The following is an 8,097-nucleotide window of genomic DNA, read 5'->3' on the forward strand; positions in this document are numbered from 1 at the left end:
AAGAAAACTCTAGGTCTGCCTGACTCTAAAATTCCCCTTTTCACCACCTTGGCATATTGACTATCAATGAGTCAAATATATTATCTGCATCAAATTGAATAGTTTGTTCTTATGAATGATATTTTTTGTGTATTATAATATGTTTTCAAGTTATTTAAAGTGTTTTATAGATATGTTTTGGAAAAGAGCAAGGCAGTCAACACTGGACATCTGCGAGGTAGTGTTCTATACCCTTCATATTAAGGTTTTGTTGAATTTTCTCAAAGCTGTAAGATAAGTAGGTGTTAATCCATTTTTATAGTCTAGGAACCCCAGTGGAGCCACGGTGCATGGTCTACGGCCATGCCACCCAGAACAAGCCTGATGTCTGATCTCGCAAGCTAAGCAGAGTCAGGCCTGGTTAGTACTTGGATGAGAGACCACCTTGGAAGACCAGGTACTGCAGGTATAAAAAAATATATATATATTTTTTTTTGGCATGTGTATATAGAAACTGAGACTCAAATTAACTTTCCTAAATTCTTACAACTAGTACGTGGTAGATATAGGATACACCTTCAGGTCAATCTGATTATATGCATAATGCCCCTGCTCAGTACTGCCCATATTTCTTTGTCCTTCCAGAATAAAATTTAGAAAAATAGTATTTGCCTTGAATAAATAACAACTTTTTGTGTATTTTATAAATAAGTATATAAGCAGAAAAAAATCCAAATCCATCTGAACAGTATTTGAGGAACTGAGCCAGGTTGAAAGTACAACAGGTGATAAAACCTAAGTATAGATTCACACTAGATCAGTTTGATATATTACACTTGGTTTCTTTACAAAGTTTGTTTTTTCCATCTTCCCTCTCCTTTTCTTTCTCTGTAAGATTATAATGCTGACAACTTATATTTATAATAGCAATGTTTTGAGGGGTGAATAAAGTTTACATGTATGAAATTCTATACAATTCTTAACATTTAAGTACAATCTTTCACAAATACTCTCTTTGGGTCGCTACTCAAATCTTCTTTGATAACTTTGTTTAAGATACCACCACTACCACCACCCCAATCTGGCTCTTTCTAACACCTTATCAAACTTTATTTTTCTCCATAGCATTTAAAAATTGGCACAACATATATTTAATTCTATTTTTGCTAATTGCCTGTTTCTCTTATTAAAACATAAATTCTATAAGAGCATGCTCTTCACTAGTTTTTTCTTCACTCCTCTGTCCCCAGCACCTGGAATAGTGGTCAATCTTTATTACTTTGTTTTTATTTGTTGCATGAATGAATATAATAGTCAATCAGTAAATGTCATTTTCGTTTTCTTCCTTTTCTTTTATGATGGATCATAAATTATATTAACTTTAAAGTTATTTGAAATAGTCTGATCAAGGGATAATTCAACTGTTATTTATGAACACTTGAATAAACTAGACAGTTCACTGAAATCACTATGTGAAGCAACTTTTTCATTCATAAAATTTAATTTCACACTTCCATGCTTGTGCTCAGAATGTTTACTATTTCTGCCCCCAAATGATTAGATCTTTACTGTGGATAAATAATTTCTTACTTATAAGTAAGAATGTGGTTCCCGTTCTCCCCTCTTCTAAATGGGAATTTTATTGCAATATTCTGTTTCTCTATAATTCTATACTAGGTTGGTGAGTGGGAGGGCAGATAACTTGTCTCTTAGTTTATAGGTGACCAAAGCACAATGAATTTATTTGTTTACAGGCAACCAGAGCACAATAAATTATATCTGGATGTGATTTTTAAAAGGTGCGTCACATGATATTTTGAACTTTTTGATGAACACAGTAACTAGATGGGACTTTGCGACTTTTCTCTTGAGAAGGAGTGAAATATGTTCTGTGTTTGGAAAGAAGGGTGAGCAATGCTATTTAGATAGTCATTAAGGCAGAATTTATCAGAATTTACTTATTCCCCTATCCACTTTTTTCACAGTAATACATTTTTTAGCTGAGCTAAATATTATACTCCCAATCTTACTTACAGCTAGATGTAGCCATGAGTCATAGTTATGTGCAATGCTACATAAGCAAATACATCATGTGGCAGCTTCTAGAATTCTTTCTCCATTAACAACTTTACTTCTCTATTTCAAACCCTCCTTCATCCTTCTGTCTGCAATAAAAATGTCACAATCATGAAGGTAAGGGCTACATACTCAGCATGGCAGAGTGATAGATTGGGAGGAACTGAGGTCTCAAATGCAAATAATGGATCAAGGATGCCATGACAGCTCTGTGTTGCTCATTATCTGAGACAGAAATAATATATATCCATAAAACCACTTTTATTTTGGATTTTATGCTCCTTACAACTGAGCCTAACCCTTTCTGATATTGTAAATACTTAGTTATGGTAACTATTAATTTTCTAGGACTGGCATAACGAATACCACAGACTGTTGGCTTGAACAACATAAATTTATTTCTCACAGTTTTGGAGGCTGGAAGTGTGAGATCAAGGTGATGACAGGTTTGGTTTCTTCTAAGGCTTATCTCCTTGGCTTGTAGATGGCTACCTTCTCACTTTCTCCTCATATGGTCCTTTCTTTGTGTGTCCACATCCCTGATGTCTTTTTGTGAGTCCAATTTCCTCTTCTTATGAGGACACCAGTCACATCGGATTAGGGCACGCTATAACAGCATCATTTTAACTTAATAACCTCATTAAAGGCCTTATCTTCAAATACAGTTGCATTCTGAGGTCCTGGGGGTTAGAATTTCACCACATGAATTTTGAGCAGACACAATTCAATCAATAACAGCAACTGACTTTTGGCAGAAAGGTGAACTCTGTGAAGGCAGGAGCTGCATCTTCTTCACTTTTATATTATCAAATGGGTAGCGCACTGCCAGGCAAAGAAGCACTCACTGATGGTGACTGCTTTTGGAGATTGAATTAGTTTTCCTGAATGTTTAGACTGAAATGACTGGCCAGTTTAGTTAGATGACCACAATACTGCACATAAAGGTACTGCCTTAAAATTTAATTCCTAAAACAATAGATTTGGATATTTCAAAATATCTAAACTGGGATAAAATAAGAGAAGACAACATTGAAAGAAGCCAAACCCTAGGAAGCTACTAATAATTAAACATTTCCAGAGATTTGAAATGTAGATTGTATTTACTGGAGAGAATATGATGGAAATATTCAACATAAAGAATTGCTATTGTGCTACACTTAGTTCAGTGCATCTCAGCTGGGCTTCCTCGGAAATATTCCTCTCTGCCTCAACTATTCCACATAAAATTATATAACCTAGCCAAGAAACCATTCACATTGTAGCCACAGTGAGTAGTGTATTAAGCTTAGCTACTACCATAGAGCTGATTGTTCTATTTTCCAGCATTAATTAAGCTAGTAGTTAAACCATTGGTTGCTTTAAATTAGCTGTGGTGAGTATATATTTACCATGGACATCAGAAAACACTACAAGTCAGAGCTTCGAGGGGCAATACTTTTTAAACATTTATGAGCACACTACTGGCCAAAGTCCAGATAAACTCATTGAAAGCAAAGCCTCTTCATATAGCTAACTGTTGTAAAGCAAACCAAATTGGGAGAGAGACCAATGAAAATGGTAAGCAGAGGGTTTATTCAGCAGAAAATGGCTTCTTTAAACCTCAGCCTTCCCTCCCAGAGCAAGCTCAGCAGAGGGTGCTTAAGTTAATTTTCATTGAATCTCATTATACTATTTTGAAATTCTGCTCCCTCAAACCTCTATCACCAGATGTTCTATCCCAGAAAATGACTCTCTTATTCTGAAAATTGGCCTGGTTTATTTTCTTTAACTCTAAGTGCAGAAAAATATATCATCCGTTATGATTATTATTGATCTTTATAGTATTATTTGTCCAACTTTCATTGTTGAACAAGATGAAGTATGTTCTTTTATTTTCTCATTAACAGTTCTATAACATGTTTGTACTCGCAAAGTGACCCAAACCATAAATTTGGTTATTTTTTTCAATAATTAAGGAGAAAGGCAGGATGTGAGTGGTATTATCATGCTATTTTAGAGGATCAATCCTCAAAAAGTTCAGAAGTTTTCATTAACGCATGCACTAATCTAGAAGTTTAAAGTGGCTCATATAATCTCTAAATTGGCCTTTGTAGACAATTAGTGTCCTTTTTATACTTTCTGTGTGTCTCTGATGCAAGTTCTTGTAATGCAAGTTCTTGTCCTCATTCTTACATGCGCGCGCGCGCACACACACACACACACACACACACACACACTCAGAGACTTTTAAATAAATGAGGTTAATCATTAGCCATCATAACAGTGGCACTTTCAATGTGTTAATTACCTATTTATTGAAGCACCATTCAAGGTAATGCACAAGGTAATTTCCCAGAAATCCAATTAGGTATATATAAATATGCCCATTTTCAGATGAGGAAACTAAGGCCCGTGACACTAAAATAACTTACCAAAGTAAGTGGCAAAGCCTAATAGACAGTAATAAAAAAGTTCAATTTAAAATTATCTGCAATTAAATTTCATGGTTAATATAAAATGTAGTTGTCCATGGACGTGCATATACATAATCTCATTGTGGTACATGAGGCTATTACTATCCATTTTCTAAAGTGATGGAAACAAGATCCAAGAGATTAAGTTATTTGGCTGAGGTCACACAACTAGTATGTATGAGGGCTAGAGTTCAAATCAAGATCATCTGATTTCCAAACTAGCGCCCTTCCCACTTTAACACTCAGATACCTAGTAAATAACCAGTTTTTTACTCACTTCATTCTTCTTTATTATGCAAACTGCTTAATGATTATATTTCCTTTTTTCCTTTTTTTTTTTTTTTCGCTTTACTCTTTCTTCCTCCCCTCCAGCATTAGGTATTGCTTTTGTAGTATATCTGTTAGCAGCATTGATTTACTGGTCACATACAGTATGTGGATCCTCTGAATATTACATGTTGATAAAACAAATTGAAAAGTGGACTACATTTGTTTCAGGGACTTAGTGGAACAGTGAGAGCACAGCATTAGAGTTGGCACTCTGGAGAAAGAGATTCAGCCTTTGTTTAGACGACAATAGGAAATGAATGTAGTATCATCGTAGCTAACAAATTCAATATTAACATCACCATACAGAGGAGATAGCTCTAACCTACTTATGCTATTTCCAAATATCTAATAATCAACAAACATTTACTGAATACTACTATGGTGCTAAGTACAACCGTTATTATAAAGAACTATGAGAATCTCCATTCATTCTATTGAAATCTATTAGGCTCCAACTATGTGCCAGGCAACATTTCAATTACTAGAAATACTATAGGGCAGTGATCCCCAACCTTTTTGGTACCGGGGACTGGTGCTCCTATGAGAATCTAATGCCTGATGATCTGAGGTGGAGCTGAGGCAGTGATGCTAGCGCTGGGGAGCAGCTGCAAATACAGATGAACTTTCGATCGCTCACCTGCTGCTTATCTCTTGCTGTGTGGCCCAGTTTCTTACAGGCCACAGACTGGTACCAGTCAGCAGCCTGAGAGTAGGGAACCCCTATGGTATAGGGAACATGTCTGGCTCAGGCCCTTCCTCATGAAGCTTACATTCTGATGGAGGCAAGAGAAAGAACAAATCAAGTAAATAGAAAATAAATAAATCTATTAAATATTATGGTAAGTATCATGAAAGAAACAAACAAGGATTCAATATAAAGAATGGTAGAAAGGAATGAGAATCACTTTACATTAGATGGTCATTGAAGAGCTTTCTAAGGACTAAAGTACAAATCTTACACTTAAGGGGCTCATATATTGTCTGCAAAGCATGCATTTTGAGCAAGAATGATATTTTCTTTAGAAGCTCAATATGTTGAAAACTGGAAACTATGCTAAAAAGACAGCCACAAAACCAATTTCATTGATGAAGAAGTGATACATAGTAATAATATTGAATACAAATATATAGTAAATACATATATTTTTTTCACTTTTGAATAGAGTGTAAACCAGCATAATTATTAATTAGACCATGATGTTATATATATTTTAGAAATGTCAGGATATTATAAATGTGATGAAAACAATAATGCAATTATAATGCAATAAGCTTTTCTCATGGTGCTCATCTGGAAACTGTAATTTTCAAGTAATTCTGAAAAAGTCCAAGTTAACTCATTTTTCTTCAGTATTCCCCAGGAGTTGCTCTTCAAATATAAGAAAATAGAAAGATGATGCTTATCAAGTTCAACCAAATTTCAGTTGATTTTTTTTAAATGCTAGAAGCATATTTTATCTATAATTTTTTGCCAAAAGTTTTGGTAAAGACTGTAATTATTCCCAACCTTAAAAACAGAGGTTTACCAAATCTGAGAATAGTCATTTTCTAGTTGTTTGTTTTTTGGAAATCAACATTGAACTATTAATTGCTCAGAGTCATCATTTTTTTTTTCACAATGAAATGTAGCTATGACATTTATTATTAGAATATTTTATTGGAATCAAGGCTCAGTGGGTATTTTATTTTTTTCTTTTTTCTTTTCTTTTTTTTTTCTTTTTTTCTTCTTTTTTAGTGGCAGAAGGAGAAACCTCAGCCCTAGTTCTCTTCCTCCTGCACAGTCTTGGTTCCCCGCAGACGCCCAGTCCGGCGGGTAGCAATGAGACCCACTTTGCCGCCAGTAGGGGCATCTCTGCAGATGGTAGAGGGTTTGCCTATGTGCTGGTGGTTGCCACTTCCGAATGGATACTCCACAGGGTTCATGGCCACGCCCTGCACACGTGGTCTGCAATTCCTCTTTGCCTTATACTTGTGGTAGGCATGGCCGGCCTTCAGGATGGGCTTGTTAGTGTGGCCACATTCAGCTACTACAGCTACCACAGCTCTGTTGGTGGAGGAAATGACCTTCTTGGAGCCCGAAGGCAGCTTCACTAGAGTCTTTTTTGTCTCGGGGTTGGGGGAGATGACGGTGACATAGTTCTCAGAGGCTCAGGCCAGCTTTTCCTGGTCGCCAGGCTTTTCCTCTACATGATGGTGCCCTTGGGTATGGTGCCCACTGGGAGCACATTGCCAATGTTCAGCTGAGCTTTCCTGACACAGTACATGAACTGTCCGGTGTGGATGTCTTCAACAGCGATGAACAGCTCTGTCCGCTTCTTAAACCGGTATGGATCCCGGAAGACTACCTTGACGAAGGGTGCGCCGCAGCCTGGATCATGGATGATATCCTTCACGATGCCCTTGATGTAGCTGTGCAGCTCGGAGAAGTCCGCGGTGCACAGATGCGCGGCGCCCTTGCGGTGCTTCACGAGTGCCGGATCACGGAGCCGGCGCCCTTCCTTTGTCAGAGGATCATTTGGCCCATGGAGGCAGTCTGTTGCCTAGTGCGCCGGAAAGAGAAGACTCTGCGCCCGCGAGCTAGTGCGTATTTCAAGGTAACTAAGAAACAGTGATTAGGAAGGCTGCTAAAACTCCATTTTTCATAGATGTTGTTTGTCAAAGATGTCTAAATGACTAGACTGTGAAGCTGTGCATTCTAGGGTTGGGAGACTAGGTCCCTCCTACTCTAATGTTCCAAGGCTGCTGTGCCATAGACACAAAAGCAGGAACAGAGTAATAATTGAACAATTAAAAATCCATGATAAAACAATGTACTCAAAATGCATAAGTAAAACAACTAAACCACAAAATGTACAATTGTATACAGATGATGTACATTCCAGATAGCAACAGAACAATGCCATTAATAAATCTACAAAAAAAAATATAATAAACATACCAGATAAATGACAATTAGTTACCCTCTAGGTATCTTAGGCCACCTCCAGATTGTATAAGTACAGTCTGAGGTCATTCTGTAATATGACAGGAAGAGTTCAGATCTTTTTGTGAATTTCTTACCCAAGAAATTCTCTTTGGTCTCCTGGTTACTAATGCATTTCTGCTTGCTGTCTTTCACTACTAAATTATTCTACCTGACTTACCCATTTTTGATGATTATTGGACCACATTTGGTGGCTCATGGCAAAGGTGAAATATTCATAAGGAAAAAGTACACAGCATTTGTTCTATGACCAATAAGACAATCTGATTTATTAAG

The 8,097-nt window shown here is 36.7% G+C and overlaps 1 pseudogene; it reads right to left on the bottom strand.

Annotated features, from left to right (window-relative positions):
• Window positions 1-6,596: 6,596 nt before the first annotated feature.
• LOC102887416 lies at window positions 6,597-7,362 on the bottom strand (annotated as a pseudogene).
• Between the last annotated feature and the right edge of the window lie 735 nt (window positions 7,363-8,097).

This window comes from Pteropus alecto, unplaced genomic scaffold (assembly GCF_000325575.1).
Source record: "Pteropus alecto unplaced genomic scaffold, ASM32557v1 scaffold654, whole genome shotgun sequence".
Lineage (NCBI taxonomy): Eukaryota > Metazoa > Chordata > Mammalia > Chiroptera > Pteropodidae > Pteropus > Pteropus alecto.